Source organism: Aethalodelphis obliquidens, unplaced genomic scaffold (genome assembly GCF_003676395.1).
Source record: "Aethalodelphis obliquidens isolate GAN/ISIS:26980383/991018 unplaced genomic scaffold, ASM367639v1 scaffold104, whole genome shotgun sequence".
In the NCBI taxonomy this organism is placed as follows: Eukaryota; Metazoa; Chordata; class Mammalia; order Artiodactyla; family Delphinidae; genus Aethalodelphis; species Aethalodelphis obliquidens.
In genome coordinates, this window is record NW_020838048.1 from 1925506 (window position 1) to 1951488 (window position 25983).

The window sequence follows — 25983 nt, forward strand, 5'->3', positions numbered from 1 at the left end:
CAGGATAGAGCTAGTATAGTTTTGTTTGGGTAGCACATTCGGGAGTGGGAGAGGTCTTTGAAATGAGGGAGAAGCTGCCGAAAGGGGCTATGGAGTCTGTAAGGTTGAACTCTATTTGTTGCTTCATCTCCTTATGGTTGGTTGTCTTCAGGAGTGTTCTTAAATTCACGAACACACAAATAGCAAACTGTGTTCAGTGGGGGGTGTGTGTGTGTAGGAGCTGTATTTTAGATTAAATCTAAAAGATGATTCTTACAAAATGCAATTTCTATGCTTGCTAGTTCTCCAGATAATGAGTGATAATGGGGCATGTTCATCCCAATAACTCAGGCACCCCAAAGTTTACATTTAGGTCCTAGACTTCTAGAAGACATCAATTCTGTAGGAAGCTCTATGCTTAGTCCGTCATTCCAGTTTTGCGACTGTGTTCTTTCTTTTCATTATTGCATATTTAATGCCATATGTCTGCTCTAAAGTAGGCCCAGAATAATTTGAAATACTGGTTTCGCTTAAAAAAAAATCCATTTTCTCCAGTCCCTTTTCCACTTAAGACTCCAAAATACTTGCAACAGCTCTCCTTTTTGTCTCAGAACAGCTTGAATATGTGGTCTTTGGACCTTTTCTTTTCCCCCAGGATTATGTATTTTGTCTTTGTACTAAAATGTTTCTCGTAACTAAATTGTAGTTCTTTACAATGAAAGTTAGGTTTAATTAAGAGTTTAGCAAAGTCTTTCAAAAGTTTCTGAAGATCAAAGATGATCAACAAGCATGTCACACTATAGTGTGGTACTTTGAAGCACCACTTCCCCTCAAATTTTGGGTTTCCTGACATCTGTTTCTTTGCAGTGGCATACTGTAACACTTTATTTTTTTCAGTCACAGATCAGCCTGGAAGAGGTCCCAGAGAAATTTAATTTTGTCATCCCAATCTTTCCCACCCTTGCCTGGGTCCTGCTATCTTTATTTGCTTAGGTTTCCCATTTTAGTTGCCAGGGAGCTGTAAATAGAGTTCAGTCTTCAACATTTCAGACTTCTTTCCCCCACCAAAGAGTCTACTTTTCTTGGAAAATACTCCTTCAAATTGAAAGATTGAGAATTGAAGACAATGAATTCTTGGATGCTCTTTCACCAGTTAGATATTTAAACATGCAGTTATTTGAAGTATTAAGAGAAACTAAATACTTTAATTTGTCAAAATCTCACTGTGTCTGTCAATGTAAATTAACGTAATTATTCTTCTTGGTCATTTGAAGGCTTTTACCCAATGGTGATATCAACTTCTCTTCTGATTTGGCATCTGTCATAGCCAGGGACCACGTGGACTTGGACTAAACATGCGGCAAAGTTATTCACTTATGTGGTTAAACATCCACTCTCGTAATTAGTATCAAATTGCATTTGAAATGTCCAACACTTCAACTCTTATGTTCATTAAAGTGTGGCTGACAACTATTTACAATAGCCAGGACATGGAAGCAGCCTAAATGTCCATAACAGAGGAACGGAAAAAGAAGATGTGGTACATATATACAATGGAATATTACTCCACCGTAAGAAAGAACAAAATAATGCCATTTGCATCAGCATGGATGGATCTAGAGATTGTCATACTGAGTGAAGTAAGTCAGGCACAGAAAGACAAATATATGATATCGCTTATATGTGGAATCTAAAAAAGGGTATAAATGAACTTAATTACAAAACAGAAGTAGAATCACAGATGTAGAAAACAAACTTATGGTTACCAGGCGATCGGGGGGGGGAGAGATAAATTGGGAGATTGGGATTGACATATACACACTACTATATATAAAATAGATAACTAATAAGAACCTGCTGTAGAGCACAGGGAACTCTACTCAATGCTCTGTAATGGCCTATATGGGAGATTCAGTTATTTAGATACACTCTCCATTTATAAAAAGAAAAATAAAGCCAGACAGTATACCTAGAGAATGAAATTCCATTAGTTAGTGCGTTGATTCTGTAATGTGATACACTGGCTCTTTGATAAATTAGGGAAGTTGATGCATCTCTGTCAGATGACAGGGGGAAAATTAAGAAAACGCATTTAAATATTTGTTTCTGGTAAACTGGAAACCTATACATAGTGTGCTTCAGCAGAAGGTTCCCTCCCCAGGTGCCCTTTTGGCTCCGCCTCACTGCCTTTGTGAAGAAAAAAGTCAGGATTGACAGTCATGTTCCCAGGGTAGTGGCAATTAGGTTAAGAAAATTCTCTGGGTAAGACATGAGTGTGACTTCAGCAAGTGCATCTGTCATGCTCCTCTTTCAGCCTTTTAGTCTGGCAATAGATATGAACATTTAAAATATATGCAGCAAATGAAGTGAGATTCCTTCAGAGGAAATCAGTAATGCTTCCTTTTGTATATTTATTGTTGCTGTAAATTGTAAAGCTTTTGAGGCCATAGGTGACAGTTTGTTCATCTTTTTTCAGCCATCACATATCACAATGCCTGGTACATAGTAGGGGCTTAATCAATATGTATTGAAGAAATGAAAACTTATTTTAGGGTATCAAACAAATTTCCATTGTCTATGGTGTCCAGCCATTCTGCAAAGAATGGGGAATGGGGTGGGGGAAGGGACAAGAGAATGTAGTAAAATTTGATGTAGTTCTGGCTTTCAAGGAGATTTCAAGGTAGTTGGGAAAGTAAGATATACACGTATACAAAGTCACTGCTTAACTAGGTGCTCCTGGGATATAGACTAAAAATGTCATAGAACCGTGTAGTCCTTGCAGCTCTAAGAAGTTTGGGAAGGGTGATTACTACATGGAAAAAACGTGGCTTAAAATGAAGCTTTGTAGATGAGGTGAAAAGAAATAGAGTTCTTCTGCCTGAACAAAGATATGGCATAAAGAATTAGTTTGGGGTGCAAACAGTGAAGGGGTTAAACTACTTGGTGGTGTTTGGAAACACCTGCATTTGAATGTGAAATGCTATGTAATGGGACGTCTTGCAGATTGTGAGATGAGATATGACATGAAGATGGTGTTTAAGAAGAGTAGTCTAGACATAAGACTTCAGGATGGATGGGAACTGAGCAAAACCAGGCTCAGAAATATTGATTAGGAGGCTGTTCCAGTAATACAATTCTAAAGAAGGACTGAAAGAATATCTCCTTGGTATTTTGGATTTGGAAGGAGTACAAAGTTAAATGGAAGGCAAAAATTGTTGTCGTATTTCCTAACATGCATGTGTTAGTCAGCTATTGCTGCAGTAGTGCTGTGTAACAGATCATTCCCAAATTCAGTGGTCTGTAACAAAAACCATTTACTTTTCTTGCTCGTAAGTGTTTGGGTTGGCTAAAGTGGCTCTTTTTCAGGCTGCAACTTGGTGGGGCTTGGTTCCATGTTTTGGGATCCATGGACCAGGCTTTGAACTCCAGGCTTCACAGCTACAGCATGGGTCTCATGGGTCCCAGGCTGAAGGGACAGAGGCTGACTAGAACATGCTCTTCACATGGCCATCATAGGGTGAAGTATACTTCAAGCTTCTGTTAGAGTTACATTCCTTTGGTCAAAGTAAGTCACACTACGAAGCCCAAGTCAATAGGGCAGGGAGGTATATACTCCAAGTAGAAGGGAGGTTAAGTGAATATTTTCTGAGCAATAGTCCAAACTTTCAAATCTGGTATAATTATTTTTGAAATGCATCTGGACAAGTCATTCAAGTGGTTCCCTACTGATATAAAGGTCAAACTTCTTAGTAAATAGAGTTCTTCATGATCTGCTCATATTCCCATCCTTGTTCTACCAGGTCCCCACATCTATCTTGCCGTCTGATTCCACTGACCTATTTGCAATCCCCCTTGAAATTTCATGCCTCCTTTTCACACATTGTTCCTTTCTGCCTGGAATGTTCCTCCTCTCCTTTCAATCCTTCAAGTCTCAATCTAAGTGTTGTCTTTTCTCAAAGGATTTTCTGACCTCTGTGAAAGGCTGTGATTGATACTGCTAGTCTTCATTCCCTGATACTTTACGCGTAACTCTGTCACAACACCAATCACATTTTAATGCTGTGCACTAGAGGTTGGCCATGTGGCTTATCCATCTGTATCTCCCTTACATGTGTTGATTGAATGAGGCTACGATAATAGTGGTATCTTTAGAAGGAATTGGAAACTTGGGAAGCAGAACCACAGGTTTTCTTTGCTTTGTTTTTGTTGCTGTTTTTGTATGGGTAAATGAGGGATAAAAAAGTGATGAGTTTTCCCTTTGTGCCTTTTCAGATTTGAGGTGAGGGCAGGATGTCCAGGTGGCTCTCCATAGCTCAGAGTCTGGGGCTGTAGCGAAGGTGAGAGGTCTGGGATAGAAAATCCAATTTGGCAACCCTCTGTGTTAACCTTGTACTGAAATCTTGACTATATGGTAATATGGTCTTTTCTGCCTAATCATCTAAAATCCTGTTTTTGAAAGTTCTGCCATAAAAGGGGATCTTTAAAAAAGCCTTTTTGTGGTTAATCCATACATCGTATCTAAATCGTAGAACGTGTATGATAGCTCATACTCAGAGGAGGAATGATTGTTTCATCAACGTGACATATCCTACCTCCAAAACTTTTTATTTCTTAGCATTGATGAAGAGTTATGCAAACTTTGAATGCTTCTTTAGGAGACAACTTGCCTTTCCGAACAGCTTGCATCAGGAACAGCTGCGCAGTCACTTAAAAGAGCGAGTTGACTAGTGCCTTTCAGTTTGGCTGGGAAGATGTTTTTCCTTTTATTTTTTTTAATAAAGAAGAGAAATCTGCTTTCGTTTTTTAAAGCAGGGATAGCTCAGGATCCCTATCTAAATGGCTGTTAGTCTTTGTATAATTTCAAATGTCTATGAGACACACAGTAAATAACAGTTGATTATTTGACTGCTGGTATATAAGAATCTCATCTAGAAAGCCCTTCCTCCTGCTGCTTCTTGGAGAGGCCTTGGCAGATGGTCACCCGTGGAACTACCCCACCTAGCACTTCGCTTTATCCCAGGTGCCCATATCCTATCTCTACCCTTGTCCTCAAGGTTCCCTTGCGAGGTGCCGTATTTGTCAGTGACCTGCCACTCAATCCAAAAGCAATAACGACATTGCTAGCAGAGCCAGACCAAAACTGAATAGTTCGCCTTGTAACTTCTCTATAATAAGTGTTCTAAAGAAACTCAAGGAAGGAAGAAATCCAGAAATGGCCCAACCCCATAAATGAACACAGAGTTTGAATAATGAAACACTAACATTAACAATTAGATCAGAAACCTTTCAAGTTGAATAAATTTTTTTTTTTAGCAACAGACAAAAGAACGTACATGAAGACAAATAACGTTGGGTGTATTGCAGCCTCGAGGTCGTTAAAGCATGTTTGAAACCTGATGGAGCGAGTTATAGAAGTCATTGACAAATTCACCATGGCAAGATGAGTTAGCACAGGCAAAGTGCCGCATGCACCTGTCACGGTCTCATGGGGACTGGGTCTGCATCACCTGCTGCTGATCACATCAGAGACTCAAAAGGCAGAAAGCAAGCCTGAATGGGAGATTACAGAGGAAGCAATTAGCAAATGCAGCACACCAGCTCCCCCAACTAAAAACCTCTTCTTCAAATGATTATGAGCATCTGTGCATGCCGTTGATGGCTATGTCTGTCTTTGGAGCCCATCAGTGATATTCAGAAAGTGGTAAAGATGAGCGTTTCCTCGTCAACACTCAGAGCACATCCTGAAAAGATGTTCTATGCTTTGAATGCTCATCTACTCTTTGAGAAAAAGAACCCAACTTTTACTGACATTTAAAAGGTCCATGTTTGAGAGTTAAGCTTGAAGTGATAAAATGATGTGCCTCCTCAGATTTATTACTTTTGAATTATACCAAATCACATGTTCCAATGGTAGTTTTAAAAACCCACTTTACTTTTTATCTTACCTACTTGAGTTCTTATACCATCTCTGCCCTGCCCTCCCTCTGCTCCTACTACATGAAACCTTTTTTGTAGGTTTTGATACAAGTTTGCATCATTTTTCTGCAGTTAATTTGGCATAGAGCAGAGCTGTGAAAATATCTGTGAAGATTTTGAGTTACATGGAGGTAAGGTGACACATAAGCCAAAGCATATTTGGATTTCATTTCTTTTTTAAAAAATATCCCCAGACATTGATTAGAATTATGCAGGAGAGGGCTTCCCTAGTGGCGCAGTGGTTGGGAGTCCGGCTGCCGATGCAGGGGACACGGGTTCGTGCCCCGGTCCGGGAAGATCCCACATGCCGCAGAGCGGCTGGGCCCGTGAGCCATGGCCGCTGAGCCTGCGTGTCCGGAGCCTGTGCTCTGCAACGGGAGAGGCCGCAACAGTGAGAGGCCCGCGTACTGCAAAAAAAAAAAAAGAATTATGCAGGAGAAACAAAGATAAGGTCCAGTAAGAGTCCAATAAAAGGCAGCTTTGACATAAATATACAGTAGCGTTTAACAGAAGAAAAGTTCAATATCATAATAGACCAAAAATAGATGTTTACTTGTAGAGAAATTGTCAAACATGATGCTGAGTTCAGCTTGTTCTGAGCATCCTCTGCTCGGTCCTTCCTGACCGTAGTAGCTGCCTTGGAGTACGTTTTCCTTGCCCAGAACATTCTTCCATCTCTTCCCTTCTTCAGGTTATGTTCCCACTTTTCAAGACTGAGACTGGGCATCACCCTCTCCTGGAAAATCTTCCCAAACTGGATTAGGTATCTTTTCTCTCCGCGACCTTAGCACCCTCTGGCTAGCTCTGTTGTCACACCGAGTTATTCTTTCTGCCTTTGTGAGCTCCTTCCCTAGGAAAGGGTGTCTTTTGTTTCTCAAACCCCTAGCTTCATGAAAGTTTGTCGAATGAATGGTTCTGTAAATCTTACTTTTCTACTTGATACAATTTGTAACTTATCAGATGCATTTAAAAACTGACATGAACCTATTTGTAGTCTTTGTTTCTCTTGCCCCTTATGACTATTCATGCGCTTAGCTGCAGAAATACAAGGATGCTCGATGATCAGTTGCTATTCTGGACTCTACTGATGGGTTATGGAATAAATGGTATATGCACTGCTCGCCTTTCTAAAGCAAAAGAAGAAGAATGACTTCAGGCATGCATCCCACCCTAAGAGTTTCAGGGCTCCATGGCACAGCAACTATACTCAGTGGATATTTGCGTTACTTAAGGTTGGTCGTGACATCTGCTTTAATACAGACTGAGAGACAACCATATCCAGTATATTATTCCTAATACTTCTCTAAGGTGGACCACGTGAAATTGAACTGAGTGGGAAATGCAGCAGTTTCAGTTAGTTGTCTTTTCTGATGATATACTTGACAGTCGCACAGAAGCATAATTGAAAATATAGGAAGGTGATAGGTGATAGTTTACATTAAGAAAGAAGGCAACCTGTAGAAAGAAGAGACTATATAAATGACCATCTATTTCTCAGATATTTTATGAGTGTGGACAAATACTGATTTAGTAGAGCAGTGATGCCCTATCATCTCCTAGAAGCCAGAGTGCCTGAAACACAGAGAGACATTGTTAAAAAACAAAACAAAACAATCAAGCTATTAGAGAGGAGGGGGAAAGTTACCTGGTACACTCAGAGCACCAATTTTCAATTCTGAACCTTTCCCCTGAGTTAGAGGCTTGCTGGAATGACTTGACCTGTAAAATTAATGCATTTTTATCTTTGTAATTAAACGAGACTTTTGGAATTCTTCCCTGTAAATAAATTTTTCGGAATGGCCATTAAATTAATTATCTCCCTATCATCTTTTTCCAAAGATTATTGGTTTTGAATAAAGATAGACTTTCCATCCTCAGCAGACTAGAACCAATGCCCGGGCTTTCAGAAAATATGATCTGGAGTGGGCCATGAATGTAATGTCTGTGTATAACCAGGATCTAGGGGGTAAATATTATTTGTAGCTCTCACTCTTCCCAGGGGCCAGCAGAGCATCCACTGACATACAAAGCTCCGTGTTAAACACAGGTTGAGGCAGCTCCTCGGAGGCCTGTTCTCATAATGCCAGAATGAAAGGTGCAAAATGCGGCCACAGAGCATTCGACTTCCTTCTCAGTGCATTTTGTAGAGCATTTATTACCCAAATTTTGGACAATGAAGAATGTGTTTTAATTAATTTGCTGTATCTCCATTGAGTTTTTGGGCCCCTCGCTCCCCTTTATGTGGCTTGAATGATACACAGAAGCAATAGCCTGCCTGCTTCTGCTCATGTGGGTATGGAAATCTGTTATCTTCCTAGGTTTGTTGATAGGCAGGCAGCTTTGGTTGTGTATCAAGTCAGCAATTCCAAGCAACGCAATAGCCTTTCTCCTAGAATTGTCTGTCTAATCACAGGACAATGCGATGGACTCATTTAAAGCAAGTATGTAATGGAAAAGCCAAGTAAAATTAAGTAATGTTACAAGTCAAAAGCAGTCCTAGTACATTCTTTTTTTTAAAATTTATTTATTTTAATTAATTTATTTTTGGCTGCGTTGTGTCTTTGTTGCTGTGCGCGGGCTTTCTCTAGTTATGGTGAGCGGGCGCTACTCTTCGTTGCGGTGCGTGGGCTTCGCATCGCGGTGGCTTCTCTTGTTGCACAGCACGGGCTCTAGGCGCCCGGGCTTCAGGAGTTGTGGCTCGCAGGCTCTGGAGTGCAGGCTCAGTAGTTGTGGCGCACGGGCTTAGTTGCTCCGCGGCATGTGGGATCTTTCGGACCAGGGCTCGAACCCGAGTCCCTTGCATTGGCAAGCGGATTCTTAACCACTGTGCCACCAGGGAAGCCCCATACTACATTCTTATTCCTTTCTACCTTATGCCCATTTTTAAGCTCTTAATATGGGTGCAGTAGAGGTGATAATTGAGAGCCTTTATTGGTGTTCATTTCTGTATCCCCACTTCCTGGAATTGTGCATCATACATAGTAGATGCTCAACAAATGTTTCTTGAATGAATGAAAAAAATCCCTTGGAAACTGGAGTCGGAATCCCCTGTGGGGTCAGCTCTGTATTCATTCATTCATTCATTCAACAGACCATTGTTAAGAAGTTACTATGTAGCTATAGTATTATGTATTGGGGATGCAAGACTGAGTTCTTCATTCTTGAGTTTCTCAAGCCTAGAGAGGTGGGATTTGGAACATGTAGAAGCATTGACATAATATCTGTCTACAAAGCTGCTATGGTAGATGTATATTTCAGTAGTCCCACTAACAGAGGAGGTGGGGATGGGAGCTTCTTTCCCAAAGACCCAGGACCTGAGACACTACTGGGTAGAGTTTTAGTAAAATGAGCAGAGACTGAGTAGGTGTCTAAGAACTATTCTAGAAGCCACTTTGACATTAAGCTACTCTTATCAAGATCCCCCACCCCTACCTGTCCCAGGAACTCAAACTGAAAAACCCAGACTGCAGTGGCCCAGGAGCTGCTCAATGCTGTTGTAACCCAAGATAGTGGAAGAGGGTCTGAGGTCTGAAAGGACTGAATTGCTTTACCTTGGGTAAGCCTTGATTTCTTAATCTGTAAGATAGGGGTATAATAGGATTAACAGAGACAGTCACTGGACTGAGGGAAGTGATCTACTGCGCAATACTTAGAGCCTGGTACATACATACCTGTCAGTTTCATTCAGTTCGACAAATGAATATTGAGATTCTGCTGAGGAACTGTTAGTCCCCTTCCCCATTTGTCACCTGGTTCCTTTCACTGGTTCCTCTCATTGTGCCTGTTTTATCTACCCATCATCACCCAAACATACATCATTAACATGAAATGCACAGTTTTTTAAGAATTACATTTTATGTCAGGTTGCAGACAAATGTCTGAGTGTGGGTGTTTCAGGCACATGGGTTCCTAACATAATTAGCTCACTTGAGGTTCCAGTCGTGAATCTGTCCTATCCCTCCTTCCCCCTACCTCCCCAAGGCAGGCTGGATGAGGACTGGCTTTTTCTCTTCTCTCTTCCCCTTCCCTCGGTTCTTAGCCCTGGCTGTGATAGAATGACTTGGTGAGCTTTCTAAAAATGTCCCTGGCTCCCATCTTCAGCTATACAATTGATCTGAGCCTAGACATCATGTATTAAAACTCCAGAGATTGAGAGCCACTGCTCTAAAGAGAGCTCCGTTTAGGTCTTGGTGGATGGAGGACGTCTTCCAGGAGCCAAGGTCTGCTAATACAATTCCAGTGAACACTACTTCCAACCCAAAGATGGAGAATTGTGATGCAGCTGGTGCTTGGCGCTTGCTCAGTCATTGTTGTGGAATGCGTGATCGGCAGTTTCCTTGCTTTGAATATACCAACAATATATTTAACAATTTTTTTTTATGGCCACACTGCGCAGCATGTGGGATCTTAGCTCCCCGACCGGGGATCGAACCTGTGCCCCTGCGGTGGAAGCCTAGAGTCTTAATCACTGGACCACCAGGGAAGTCCCTATTTAACAATTTTGAATGTGACCTCCAATTTGCATCACCATATTTAATTTTCCCGCAGCACCCATGGGGCTTGTCTGGTTATGTTCACCATCAGCCTGGCCCACGCCACACTGTGAGCCAGCACCTAACAAAGGTAGGCCCCCAAACCCTTATACTGTTTATCACCTTGGTGTTGAGCCACTTAAAAATGGGACCAAATTGGAACAGGTTAGATTTTAAGCTTCTGATTGTGTGTTTCTGCTTGCTGTCCGTGATCTACAATTGTCCCCTTATATCCATGTGGACTCCCTGGCTCTGCTGCCTCTCACTGCCAGGGGGACATGTTCTGTCCAGCCCAACCTGGCCTCTTGACCTCTGTACTGGGCCCAGGTGTTTCTCTGTCCAAGGGGCAAGAACCACGTTCTGCTGACCCAGCACTCTGCCTGGCTTCTTCCTCATATTGTTTAGGTCTTTAAACTTCATATATAACTTACATTACCACTTCCTGAAGTGCGGAGTACACCCTTAGTAATTTGGGGAGGAATGATTTTAGTAACTGATTTGTGAACTTGTCAAGTTTCATCTGTTAGCATTTATTCAGACCCTATCAAACTTTAGGCGGTTTCCTAAATACCTAAATAACACATGAATTATGCCTCATTTTGTTATGCATTCTTGAGAGTTAAGGCTGAGTCAACCAGATGTCTATTTTGTCATTTTTCCTCTATCCACAATCTGAATCGGGGCTTGTCACACAATAGTGTGCTTATGAATCATCTGGAGTGCTAGTAAAACACAGATTGCTGGCCCCCATCCCCAGAGATTCTGGGTCTGTAGGTCTGGGATGGGGCCCAAGAACTTGTATTTCTAACATGTCAGGTGATGCTGATGCTGCTGGTCTCATGGACCACACTTTGAGTAGCACTGGCCTCAGTCACGGACGTACCATCTTGGGCTGACAGTTTATATCTGAACTTCAGCTTGACCATTATTGAGACTTCCCAGTATGAAGAACTTGTGACAAGCTAATCATTTGCTTGGTTCTCGTTATTTTACCATTATATATATTTTCCAGTCTAGACAGGATCCACTTTATTTCTGATGTTTCCTTTAATCCCTGAGTACCTGGAGATGCAGAGCCGTTCTGTAGAATTTTATTGTCCTAGTTTTTACCCCGATGAATCATCTTTTAACAGACATGTGAACCTTCACCAAATACATTATGTCATCCTTCTGAGCTTTGCAGAGAGAAGAATTGATATGCCTTTAGATCTGATGTGAAACGATGGCTTCACTGTGCCCATCCTGCAGCAACTCTGACTTGGGAGGGCTCCCGGAAGTGTGACAGAAAACCCTGTGTCTGGTGCTGAGTAAGGAAGGGGTGGCTTGTGACCCTATTACTGAAGCCTCCTACCTCCGTGCTTGTGGGAGCAGGTCTGTCTCCTCCCAGGCTGCCACATTCAAAAGTGGGATTTATTTTTAGAGAAGAAATCATTAGTCATTAGACTCTCTCATGCTTCTTTTTTCCCTTTGGGTAAAATTTAAGAACCTGAGCTTTATAAGAAAATTTTCAGGCTGTTAGGAGAAATGGTAAAATAATTATAGCCTTGGTACAATGAACCCATTTGCTTCTCTTCCACACAAAGGCAGACTTCTCACAGGAGTTACCACTCTCAGTCCCTACATCTAAATCAACTTTATCTTTTATCTTTATTTGAGGATCCCCTGGCTCCTTTAATTTCCTGGCCCCTTCACCTAGGGTTTCAAAAACTAATTTTATCATATATTGAACATTTGCTCTTTAAGCCCATTATAAAATCTCATAATGGAAGTTGGCTCTTAGCAAAATAGTCCTCTGGCTTAGGTATGTACACGTTTTCACTTAAGAACAGAAGGATTTAATAGATATAATCTATATAGAAGCAGAAATAACTGAAAACAAGATTTCTCTGATATCTTTAAGTTCAGAGTTTTCTTACAAGAACTTTTAACATGTTTCCATTGCCTTGGACTAAATAAGTGTCATGTGGATAGTTTTACTACCAGAAAAGCCATCAAAATAGCCAATTTTTGTCTTTAAGTTCTATCTGTAAATATATAGTTGAGAATGTCATCATTTTGAAGCATATCAAAAATTCATAATCACCTGGTGGCCAATAAGGCCCAGGATCCCCTGAGGGGGTCACTATACATTTAACTGCATCCCTCCCTCCCTCCCCACAGCTATAACATTTTATTTTTACAATTTAATCTGACTCAGTGAGACAGAGACGATCAATTTTAGGACAGCAGGAAGTAGGTTTTTGCAAAGGGGTATCAGTAACCCAAAAGGAAGGGAGGGATTCTAATATACAGCAACTGAGAGTCCAAAGGGTTTCTGTGGTCTTGAGGCTAGAGAAAGGGCCACATCACATGAGGTAGCCAATTGCAGCTCCTCTGCTTTGCTGAAGTGATGGAGAAGGAACAGTGAGAGGTTATACGAGTCTCAGTCTTCTCTTCTACTTCAGACAATTGAGTGTGGCAAGTTAAGATAGCCACAAATTCTTTGACACGCCTCTCACTGGAGGATGGTTCTGTGTCCTCTCCACTTCCACCTGAGTGGGCTTGGGGATGGCTCGAGCAGTAGCATACAGTGAGATGTTGCTGTGCCAGTTTCTGGGCCTGAACCTTAAAAGACATGAAGCTTCTACTTCCTGTCTCTTGGAACACCCATTCTTGGAACCCAGCCTCTGGGTTCCTTCCTCTGTTCTGAGGAAGCCTAAGCATCTCTGTGGAAAAGCTCACATGGAGAGGACTGAGGCCAGGTTACTGCTGGCATCAACTTCAGCCATATGAATAAGCTGTGTTGGAGTTGGATCCCCCAGCTTCAGGAGACTGCCCAGCTGCCACTGTGTGGTACAGAGACAACCCTTCCTGCTAAGTCCTTCCCACCTTGCAGATTCAGGAGCAAGATAAATGATTCTCGTTACTTTGAACTGCTGAGATTTGAAGTCATTCTTTATGCAGCAATAGATATGCAGGACAATTAGCATCTCCTTTTTCTACTCCTTCCCATTGCTTCCCCAAGAGGCAATTGCTCTCATGCCAGAGCCTTTCAGACAGGGTCCTGCCAGAATTTCCAAAACCCAGAATGCCTATGGTTGTGTCTTCCCAGTTCTTTTCCCTGTGAGTGCTGTAGTCCAGAATGCTCTCTGTACCTTCCCTCAGCTCCTTCATCCATGCAACGTTGCCTTCTCTCCTTCAGAGCCCACTGATTAACTAAGTAATATGTTTGGGTTAAGAGCCAGAAGGAGCTGGAGACTTCCAACCCGCTTTTAGTCATCATGCCAACAGAAAGCTTTTATCAAGGTTAAAAGCTGCTCAGTCTTCTATATCCTCACTTAGGTGACATAAATATGCCCTTAAGGGTGTACCTAAAATCTATGATACTGTTAAATTCTGAGTAGGTATTGGTGACAGTCAGCTAAGAGTAAAGCTTGGCCTGTCAGTGGCCACAGGATGGGACCCTCCCCCTGAAGAGTGGTAGGATGGTGAGGATACTCACCATTGAAAGAGGAAGGAGAAATATACTGAGAAGGAAACAGAAAATGGAGAGGGCATCAAAAAAACCACACTTAGGTGGTTTACCTTGACTAAGGGAGACTACTTCTGAGTCACTACTTGCCAGGCTGCTGCTGAAACATGACTATGATTAGTACTAGTACTCCTTGATGGCGTGGTAGGCCTTTCTTTGTGCCAGGTACTGTTCCAACACGCTGTTTGAATTAAGGTGGGTATTATTAGTATCCCTTACTTAGGCCTGAGGAAACTGAGGCATCGAGGGGAGAGGGCACTTGGCGAAGGTCACATGGCATGGCAGTGAGTAACCAAGTTCAGAACCAGGATTCAATCGCAGGGGGTCTGGCTCCATTATCTGTCACCGCCGACATCAGAACTCTAGGCACAGAAGCTTTGGTGAGCCCACTTTGACTTCACAATACGCCTTTAGCCTTTGGCTCATGTCGTGCATCATGTCGCACAGGCTGAGAGATGCTTCATCTTTTTTATTTTAAACACATTTTAATCTCAGATATATCATATGTGCCTTTGTAGGCTGCTTGAAGTCATTCTCAGAAGGTAGAGTAAAAATAAACGAATACACAAAGATAGGTTACAAAAGCAAATGAAAAAAAGATAATGGAGTAGCTCTGTGTAATAAGAATTAAGCCCAGTGGCCTTTATGGTGATGAACTAGGAAACTAGGTCACATCTGCATTAGACATGTATTCCTGAGTTTATAGACATTCTAATGACCCTTAATTAACACTGGCTTTAAAAAATATTAATTTTTGCTTTTTTTAAAAAAAGTAGGTATAGATTTTTTTTTCTTTTTTTAGTCTACAGACATTTATTGGTTGCCCACAAAGAGTTGAATACATACTTGATGATAAATATTTTGCCAATAGGATAGCCTCCAGAGAACCACCTGCTTATATTGAAACCTTTCATTTGCATTAAACTGCATGCATAATTTAAGCTGACTCTAACACCTCAAAGAGGCTCAAAAAGGAATCCGTCTTTTCTCAGTGGGCAGAAATAAGTAGGCTCTCTAACTGTAAAGAATGGGACCCGTGCTCGCTTCGGCAGCACATATACTAAAATTGGAACAGTACAGAGAAGATTAGCGTGGCCCCTCTGCAAGGATGACGCGTAAATTCGTGAAGCGTTCCATATTTTTGTATGTATATGTATAGCTGATTCACTTTGTTATACAGCAGAAACTAACACACCATTGTAAAGCAATTATACTCCAATAAATATGTTAAAAAAAAAAAGAATATGACCCATTTCAGAGAAAAGGGTATATCTTTAAAGAATCCTATTTGTGTATCAAAAACAATGTGGTTACCTAATATAAGTGCAAAGACATTACAAATGCTGTTTAAAAATTCATGAGTCTAGTGTTTAATATATTCAGAATAAAGTCAGAGGGTTTTTACAGGAAGACATAAAACAAATGTTCTGTATCCTCGTCACTCCGCTTTTTTCTAGTGTTTCATATTGGCTGTGTAAACAATCAACACTGAATAGCAAAGAGGTGTTGCTGAACAGATAATGGGTTTGAATTAGCTAAACTTGGCCTGGGCAGACTGAACATACCGGTGGGGCATATGATTCTTAATCTGATAACTACTAATTTGAAGTCAATAGCTTTAAGATACTGAAGGAAAAAGAGAAACCGCCTTTCTGAGGAGGACAGACAGAGCAGGGAAAAGCAGTGTGACCAGTGTGGGATATGTACATTTTCTCTATCTTTTGAAGTGTTGAAAAAAATATTTCCCTCCATTTATTGGGATAAATTATTTTCTGTAAAGCTTTTTATATCTTAATTAAGTTTTTAACTTTAACTTTATTATTATTATTATTGATTGATTTTGGGAGGGGTGCCATGCCCTGTGCCCTGTGGGATCTTAGTTCCCCGACCAGGGATTGAACCTGGGACCTTGGCAGTGAGAGCACGGAATCCTAACCACTGGACCACCAGGAAATTCCCTAAATTTAATTTTAAATAAATTTTAAAATTTAGAAGCATAAAAATATTTTTAAATGACTAGCTCTCATAAAAATAGTTGCAATTCTGTTAAAAATAAACATGGGTTACCTGTGCCATGATTATGAATTTGCTAAGTAGATATATACATATGCTTTTATTTTGGGTTCCATCAGCATCTTAGTTCAATTTAGGGGAAAGCGGGTAAGCACAGAGAAGCAGAATAAGGTAGATCAGAGCCAGACGTCAGAAGATCTGGGTTTATGACCCAGTTTTGCAGCTCTCTTTACTAGCTGTGACCATAGTCAAAGTCTGTTTATGCCTCAGTTTCTCATGGTGTAAAATGTAGGTAATGAGACCTATTTCTCTGTGTCAGAAAGTTATCTTGATGAGTAAATGAGAAATTGGTGGGATAATGTTTGCAAATAGGAAATTGATATACATAAGCAGACACTATTAATTTCTTATAAACAGAAAATTCATTTAAAATATTTATGATGTTACTGCTATACGTAGGGCAATACTCCAGGTCTTATGAAGATTAAAAAAAATAAATCAGATATGGTTTCTATAGTTCATTCCAAAAGCTTGTAGTAACACAGGATCAACAAACTTGCTGTGAGGAGCCAAGTGGGAAACACATAAGGGTTTGGGGGCCAGATTGTTTCTATTGCAATTACTCAACTCTGCCATTATAGGGCAAAAGCAGCCATAGACAATATGTAAAATAGTGAACATGGCTCTGTTACAATAAAACTTTATTTACAAAAACATGCAGTGGACCAGATTTTGTCCACGAGCTGTGGTTTACTGACACTGGGTCTAATCAGAGAGAATATGTGCATGTAACACTATAATATGCGGTCAGAGCACTAGGTGTTAAAAACGAAATAGATGAAGAGTGAAGGGCATCATCTAGGTGAGATAAGAAAGTCTTCCAGGAGATTATAAATTTGAGTGAGGCCTTGAAGGATGTGGTCATGTTTGGATTTGTAAACTGGAGGAAGACATTCCCAGCAGAAAAGGTAGCATAAGAAAAGGTATAAAGTGGAAACATGAAGGAAGTATTTAAAGAAGAATGAGCAATTTATTTGGCAAATTTGTAGTCGTAGAGTGAGAAGAATTCACTAGAGTGGATGTAAGAATGGAAAAACATATATAATCATTTAAACATAAGCTGTATTATTTCTGACCTCACCCCACCCCCTTGATGAATACTAAGCTGTAGTTGTTGGGAAAGGATTTCTTCTAATTTTGGTTAGTCAGAATACTCCTACATGTTTCTATGTTGCAGAGTCATTTTAGGTATTTCTAAGGATATACTGCAACTTGTAATTATTCCCAAGAATGGTTTGTCTGTCTTCGTGGTTCTATACACATTCTTCATCAGTCAACAAAGAATTGCACATAGGTTGGCCACTATGAGGACAGAACCATGAGGAGGAGTGTCTGATTCAGAACAGGGAGTAATTCTAGAGCTACACTGTCCAACATGGTAGCCTCATGTGGTTATTTAAATTTCAATAAAATTAAAAATTCAGTTATTCAGTCATACTAGCCCCATTTCAAGTGTGCAGTACCTACCTGTGTCTAGTGGCCACTGTACTGAACAATGCAGATGTAGAACATTTTCACCATTGCAGAAAGTTCTGTTGGACCATGCTGCTCTTAAGAGATAAGAAACCAGCAACCATTATACATTGATTTAGAGTCCTGGGGCTGGAGATTTGGGTGACAGTTATGATATTTAGCAACTGGCTCCATTAACAAATACATCCCTTTCTAAGTATTAGTTTTGTCACTTGTGATATGGGGTAATAATAGTACTTACAGGTGGTGATAAGATAAAATGATGCACAGCTCTTTGGAAGCTGTAAAATACTACATAAACATATGACATTGCTGTTATTTCAGTGATACCATCTCTGTGCCTTCAGGCAATTTCCGTTATTTTCCTTTTTTGATTCCATGTACAAAATCATGTCATTTGCGAATAGAGATAGTTTTGCTTTTTCCTTTCCATTATGGATGCCTTTTATTTCATTTTCCCGCCTAATTGCTCTGACGTGAATCTCCAATACAGTGTTGAATAGAAAATGGTTAGAGCAATCACTAATCATTAGAGAAATGCAAATCAAAACCACAGTGAGGTATCACCTCATACGGTCAGAATGGCCATCATCCAAAAATCTACAAACAATAAAGACTGGAGAGGGTGTGGAGAAAAGGGAGCCCTCCTGCACTGTTGGTGGGAATGTAAATTGGTACAGCCACTATGGAGAACAGTATGCAGGTTCCTTAAAAAACTAAAAATAGAACTACCATATGACCCAGCAATTGCACTACTGGGTATATACCCTGAGAAAACCATAATCCAAAAAGACACATGTTCCACAATGTTCATTGCAGCACTATTTACAATAGCCAGGACATGGAAGCAACCTAAGTGTCCATCAACAGATGAATGGATAAAGAAGATGTGGCACATATATACAATGGAATATTACTCAGCCATAAAAAGAAACGAAATTGAGTTATTTGTAGTGAGGTGGATGGACCTAGAGTCTGTCATACAGAGTGAAGTAAGTCAGAAAAAGAAAAACAAATACCGTATGCTAATGCACGTATATGGAATCTAAAAAAATGGTACTGATGAACCTAGTGGCAGGACAGGAATAAAGACGCAGACGTAGAGAATGGACTTGACACAGTGGGGAAGGGGAAGCTGGGACGAAGTGAGAGAGTAGCATTGACGTATATACACTACCAAATGTAAAATGGATGGCTAGTGGGAAACTTGCAGCATAGCACAGGGAGATCAGCTCGATACTTTGTGACGACCTAGGGGGGTGGGATGGGGGGGTGGGACGGAGGCTCAAGAGGGAGGGGATATGGGGATATATGTATACTTGTATACTTATAGCTGATTAACTTCGTTGTACAACAGAAACTAACACAACATTGTAAAGCAATTATACTCCAATAAAGATATTAAAAAAATAAAAGTAAAGAAAATGGTTAGAACAGACATTCATGTCTAGTTTCTGATCTTAAGGGGAAGGTTTTCAGTCTTTCACCATTAAGTATGATGTTATCTGTAGGTTATTTGCTGGTGCCCTTTATCAGGTTAAGGAAGTTCCCTTCTTTTTTTTTTATTTTTATTGGAGTATAGTTGATTTACAATGTTGTGTTTGTTTCAGGTATACAGCAAAGTGAATCAGTTATACATATACATATATCCACTCTTTTTTTTAAAAATTCTTTTCCTACGTAGGCCATTCAGAGTATTGAGTAAAGTTCCTTGTGCTATACAGCAGGTTCTTATTAGTTATCTATTTCATATATCGTAGTGTGTATATGTCAGTCCCCATCTCCCAATTTATCCCTCCCCACCCTTATCCCCTGGTAGCCATAAGTTTGTTTTCTATATCCGTGACTCTACTTCTGTTTTGTAAATAAGTTCATTTGTACCCTTTTTTTGGGGAAGTTCCCTTCTTTTCTAAGTCTCTTGATTTTGTTTTGTTTTTTATTATGAAAATGTGTTGGTCCCTCCTCCCTTGTCTCATTCAATTTGCTTATCACCTTTTCTTTGCTCCTTCACTTATTATTCTTTTCTGTCTTAGCTCTTTATAGGTATGGAAACCAACTATGTGAGGCTGTACGGAGCATCCCCCAAAGAATTTCCTTTCCAGGAAGGTCAGACAAGAGTACATGAATGCATTAGACAAACCCCTGGCACCTACGTTAAGGCTACTGCTAAAAAATCAATGCCGAGTTCATGTTCTACCACAGTGGGAAATGTTATTTCTTGGCAGAAGAACTGTATACCATTAATGTTTACTATTTATTTATTTTGCCACGCCATGCAGCATGCGGGATCTTAGTTCCCCAACAAGGGATCGAACCTGTGCCCCCTGCAGTGGAAGCGTGGAGCCTTAACCACTGGACTACCAGGGAAGTCCCACAAGTTATTTTTTTGAGATGGGAAATAGTGGAGTTTATTTATTGATGTGGTAGTCTGCTATGGGGGAGAAGAGGACAGGAGAGTGAGAGAAAAAAATAAAGGTATGATGAAGCATCAGAAAGGAAGTTGGGGAAACTATATGAGCAAAGACAAGGATGTGGAAATAATTGTGGAATGTTCAAGAGCTAGTGAGTGATGAGACTGAGCTGATGTATATGAGAGCAGGTGTTTTTGTAACATAAGTAGGTAGCATGTGAGTCCTAGAGGTCCTCCATAAAACTTCAATTTGTGGACAGATCTAATTTCAGATCTGGAATCCCATGGAAACAATGGTTTCCTGGTTGAGAGGGAGTCATTAAACAGTCTGTAGGATTCTAAGGAAATTATCTCTTAATAGAACAAAAAAATAACTTGCCAGTTCTTTTTTTTAAAATTTTTTTATTGAAGTATAGTTAACTCAATGTTGTGTTAGTTTCAAGCGTACAGAAGTGATTCCGTTTTATATATATATATATATATATATATATATATATATATATATATATATATATACTTTTTCAGATTCTTTCCCATTACGTGCCACCACAAGATACTGAGTATAGTTCCCTATGCTCAAGGAATCTTTAAAATTTATTTATTTATATATTTATTTATTTATTTATTTTTGGCCATGCCACACAGCATGCAGGATCCTAGTTCCCTGACCAGGGATTGAAGCCATACCCCCTGCAATGGAAGCGTGGAGCCCTAACCACTGGACTGCCAGGGAATTCCCTGCTAGCTCATTATAATCACAAATTTAGCAGTGTATTTCAGTGTTTCAAAGCCCTTTTCTTCAGGAAAGGTGAACATGTCTTGTTGTCGTCTTCCATTTTATCCCCAACCTTCCCTTATTTTCTGCATATTAGATTTTATAGTCTCCCAAAGATCTCACCACTGTGGGGTACATGGTAAGCATCATATCCAGGGCCCTTATGTGTTATATTCCTTTTTATCCAGCTCAGTATCAAACTTCCTTTGTTTTAGTTGCAGTGCCAATTTGCTGACTCACTTAATTTACTTGACCTGAGTATTTTCTCCGGCTCCGATGATGTCAGTCCCATCCTCTTAACTCCTGCATCCGTGGAAGGCTAGGATCAGCTTCTTCATTGTCCATCTCCCCTTTCTGAGACACTGACCATTTTTACAGTTTCCTCTGCCTTCTGGGAATCAGCCTTCACCTAGCTTCCTCTTGATTCCAAAGAGACCTGACAAATGTACTTACACTAAGTTATGAGGAGCTTCATATGTTATCTCTTCCCAGAGTGCAAACATTTAAAAATGGGACGGCAAAGAGTGGTGTGGTGGGCAGCTTCTGACATGGCCCCCGGTGAGCTCTGCCTCCTGTGTGGAGGAGGGAATTGTGATTCCCTCACTGTGTGATTCCCTCCCCTTGAGTGTGGGTCTAACTTAGTGACTTGCTTCTGTTTCCAGTTAAGGGCTTGTGTGCCCACGGCACAGAAAGGCAAACTCTGACAGCTGGTGTTTGCAGCAAAGTAAGGGTTATGTAGCAATAGATAATTAATACAAGTGGACAGTACATACTCCAAAGTAATGACTTCCAAATGGTGAACATCCAGATGTGCAGAAACAAGAAGGGCGATATTTTGGAGCAGAGGCTGTCCCTGGCTCAGCTCCATGGAGACAATTGCCCACTCTTAAACATAAGGTCATCGTTACTGGTAGCAGCTAAGAACCTTACAATCCATAAAATCAACTCTTCAGGATCTGTTTTGCTCAATTTACAATTGCCTGACGTATGTGAACCTCACATAGGCCAATTTCTGAGGTTATTAGATTTTTTCTCCTTTTTGATTTGACCCAGATAAGTTGTCATTGACCTGCACCACGTTTGTACTCATGCAGTTCTGCAACTTGTCAGAATTATTTCAACTGCTTCTCTCTAGCTGTCAGCAGCATCCCCTAGCTTGGCACTATTAGGAAAATATTGTGTGAGTATACTCTTTAAGCCCATTACCTAAATCACAAAGGAAGCATCCTGGTGTAGGAGAACGAATCCTTTTGGAACTGACTTAATACGGATCACATATTAGTACTTCTTTGAAAATGATTCTCAAATCAGATATGTTATTTAAAGTATATTTTCCTAGTTTTTTTGAGAAGCATGGAATGTGCTTATCAAAAGTCTTGCTAGACCCAGATCTCATTTCTCTCCTCCGTGTCCCCCAAGCCAAGCATGGAAAGGTGTCTGCTCAGGTTCCCCCACCTTCATCCAGAGGATGCCAGACTCAGATTTGCCAGCGTGAGTCCTGGCCGTCAGCAATGCAGCTGTGCAGACAGTAAGCAGCGACAGGAAACGGTTGGGGGCGGCCAGGGCGAGGGAGCTTCTTATGGTCTGTCATTCTGTCTCTGCTTAAACAAGAGAGGAGACAACTGCTGCCCATGAAGGACCACGCTGCTGTCCCTCTCACCTGTGGTATTTGTCCTTCTATTCTATGAGTAGTAAATGGCCTGTCTTTATACCATTGAGATTTTACAATGCCAAGTGGATGCTACCTGACTTATAGTTACAAGTTATTTTTAATGCTGCATTCCAGTTGTTTTGTGAGCCTGGAAGCTCACTTCTGCAAACTCAAACCTTTGACAAGGTCTGACTTGCATGATACAATATAGGCATCCCTGTCTGCTCGGTGCCTATTTTGCAGAGAATTAAGCCAGATATTGTGGAAAGAAAGAAAGAAAGCAAAAGATAGTATCCTTCCATCAGAGTTTTCAGTACTTGGAAGAGGAAACAACAGAATTTTAAAAGTCTATGGATACAAAAAAAAAAAAAAGAAATATATACATACTTGATTGTGTGTGTGTGTGTGTGTGTGTGGGTGTGGGTGGGTGGGTGGGTGGGTGTGGGTGTGGGTGTGTTGTGTGGGTGTGGGTGTGTGCGCATGTTTGAGGAATTCTAGAGGTAGCTGTGCCAGAATGGCTGCTGAGAATATACAGCATTAAGTGCTCTCTGAGTTTATCGAGTGTAAGTTTCTGTGGGAGCAATAACCGTACAAGTGCCGAAGGCTGCAACAGAGAAATGGGATAAAGGATGTGAAGGTGCAGTTGTGATGATTAAATTGCAAATCTCCCTCTATTTTCCAATAAATAACAGTTTAAAGTAACATTCTACATTCTAGACGGTAAAGGACAAACAACGTTAGCTTAATGAGGGTTCTGTGGTTGGACCCCAAGATATGTAAGGAAGGGCAAGAGTACGTGAGTTTTCTTTGCTGCATTTCTGTAACTGGCAGCAACACTATGCTGGATTTTGAAAAAAGAAGAAAAAACTCTTGGCTTCTTATTTTAATTCCAAGAGTGAGTTCAGACAAAGGGATTGATCTTTATGTAGACTAGCTTTGGAAAGGTCGTCATCTCCAAGTTCAGGGATTTAAAAAATACGCCCCTCCCCCACCCATGTTATAGTTCATTTCAGGGTAAACTTTTTTATTTTTTGGCCACACGGCATGGCGCGGCATGTGGGATCTTGACCAGGGATCGAACCTGTGCCCCCTGCAAGTGCCCCCTGCCCTGGAAGCGCAAAGTCTTAACCTCTGGAGTGCCAGGGAAGTCCCCACTTCGGAGTAAATTTTAAAAGCTTACGGTTCCAGTTTTGACTGTTTGGCCATTTCCCCAGTTTGAAGGTAGCAAGGAGAGAGCACAGTACCCCCTCACCTAGTTAATTCCTATTTAGTTCTCAGGTTTCACTTAATAGGTTTTTCACGATGATCTCATGTTCTGCACACTAGATCACACTGCCTCTTTGTATGCTCTCATAGCAACTTGACCTTTTTCATTTTGCCATTTATCTGAAGCTTGTGATTGTATATTTTTGTAATTATTTCTTTTGTCTATCACCAGATAGCTGATATTTATTGCTCTCCCCTTTTTAAAACTGAGATATAACTGGCATATAACATTGTATAATTTTAAGGTGTACAGTGCGTTGATTTGATACGTTTATATATTGCAATGTGGTTACCACCATAGCCTTAGGTAACTTTTCCATCGTGTCACATAATTATCATTTCTTTTTTGTGGTGAGAACATTTAAGATCTAGTCTCATAGCAACTTTGAAATGTATAGTACAGTGTTGTCTATAATCACCATGCTGTACATTAGACCCCCCAGAATGTACTCATCTCCTAACTGCAAGTTTGTGCTCTTTGACCAGCGTCTCCCCCTTTCCTGCACTCCCCAGCCCTGGTAACCACCATTCTCATCTCTGTTTCTATGAGATCAGCTTTTTTAGATTCCACACAGAAGGGAGATCATAAAGCGTTTTCTTACTCTGTCTCATTTATCTCACTTAGCATAATGCCCTCAAGGTCCATCCACGTTGTGGCAAATGGCAGGATTTCCTTCTTTCTCGTGGCTGAGTAGTATTCCATTGTTTATATAGACCACAATTTCTTTATTCAGGCATTAACGGATGCTCAGGTTGTTTCCGTATCTTGGCTATTGTGAAAAATGCTGCAAAGAACATGGGAGTGCAGATATCTCTTAGATGTCCTGTTTTTATTTCCTTTGGCTATATACCCAGAAGTGGAACTGCTGGGTCATATGGTGGTTCTATTTTTAATTTTTGAGGAACCTCCGCACTGTTCTCCATAGTGACTGCACCAATTTACACTCCCACCAACAGTGCAAGAGGGTTCCCTTTTCTCCACACCCTCTCCAGCACTTGTCATCTTTTGTCTTTCTGATGATGGCCATTCTAACAGATGTGAGGTCATATCTCATTGTGGTTTTGATTTGTATTTCCCTGATGATTAGTCATACTGAGCACCTTTTCATGTATCCGTTGGCCATTTGTATGTCTTCTTTGGAAAAATATCTATTCAGTTCCTCTGCCCATTTTTAAATTGGGTTGTTTGTGGCTTTCCTATTGAGTTGTATGAGTTCTTTATATTTTGGATATTAAACCCTTATCAGATATATGTTTTGCATATGTTTTCTCCCATTCCATAGGTTGCCTTTTCAATTTGTTGATTGCTTCTTTGGCTGTGCAGCAGCTTTTTAGTTTGATGTATTCTCATTTGTTGATTTTTTGCTTGTGTTATTGCTCCTTTATTCTATGTAAAATAACTCTATTCTGTTTGGGGTAGGAAGTTTCCTATCTAACATATACCTTTCCTAGACTCCTATGCATTTATAACTGGTCATGTGATTATAGCTGGTCATGTGAACAGATGATTAAGATATAGGTAAAGTCATACAGTGAGGCTTCAGGGATGTTCTTTAAAATGGCAACAGACACAGCTGACTTGCGTGGCTTTTGCCTGTCATATTCCCTCTTTTCCTGCTTAGGGCACAGTTACAATATTGGAAGAGAAGCAGCCACTTTGCAACCATAAGGCAACAAGCATTAAATGAAAGCCACATGCTATGCTGAGTCTGAGCAAAAAGACAGATGCCGCATAGATTCCCCAGTGACATCACACAGCGACCATACTCCTTGGGACTTTAGCACAAGAAAAATAACCACTTTGCTGATGTTCATTGCCTTTGTTTTTGTTTTTTTGCAGTTTCTCTTGCAGTAGTATAGAAGATAAGCAAAGAAGGAATGCTACTGACTACCTAGAGAAGAGAAATGAGTTCCATTAGACTGGGGTGTGATGTGAGGGAAAGATACCCTTTCCTGGGAACTTGTTATTGAAGAAGTCAGTAGAAGACAGTTGAGGGTGAGGCCAAGACCCCAGTGGAGTGAAAAGAGAAAAGTGTTCATTGAACGAGTAAAGTCCCAGGAAATGGAAGGGAAATTGTGCGGGTCTGTGAGATGTCTAATGTGCCGGTTATTAAGTGTGCCTGAGCTGGAGGAGAGGCTCGCTGTGGTTAGTATACTTATTGTGGTGCATTGAGCACACCAGAGTGCATCAAATGCGGAGTGAATTGATTTCACCTAACTATCCTTTGCCATCTTTTTAGCAAAATAATGACTAATGCAACCCTGCAAATGTGTTTCTCCGGAAGAAGTTTTAGGGAAGGGAGATTTGCTTTACCGAATCCCTTTCATCTATGTTAT

At 40.6% G+C, this 25983-nt stretch overlaps 1 non-coding gene across 1 annotated transcript; it reads left to right on the forward strand.

The window, feature by feature from the left end:
- The first annotated feature begins 15034 nt into the window (after window positions 1-15034).
- On the forward strand, window positions 15035-15141 carry LOC113614795 (U6 spliceosomal RNA). Its single transcript, XR_003430730.1, has one exon. It is a non-coding gene; the product is annotated as a U6 spliceosomal RNA (small nuclear RNA).
- The last annotated feature ends 10842 nt before the right edge of the window (window positions 15142-25983 follow it).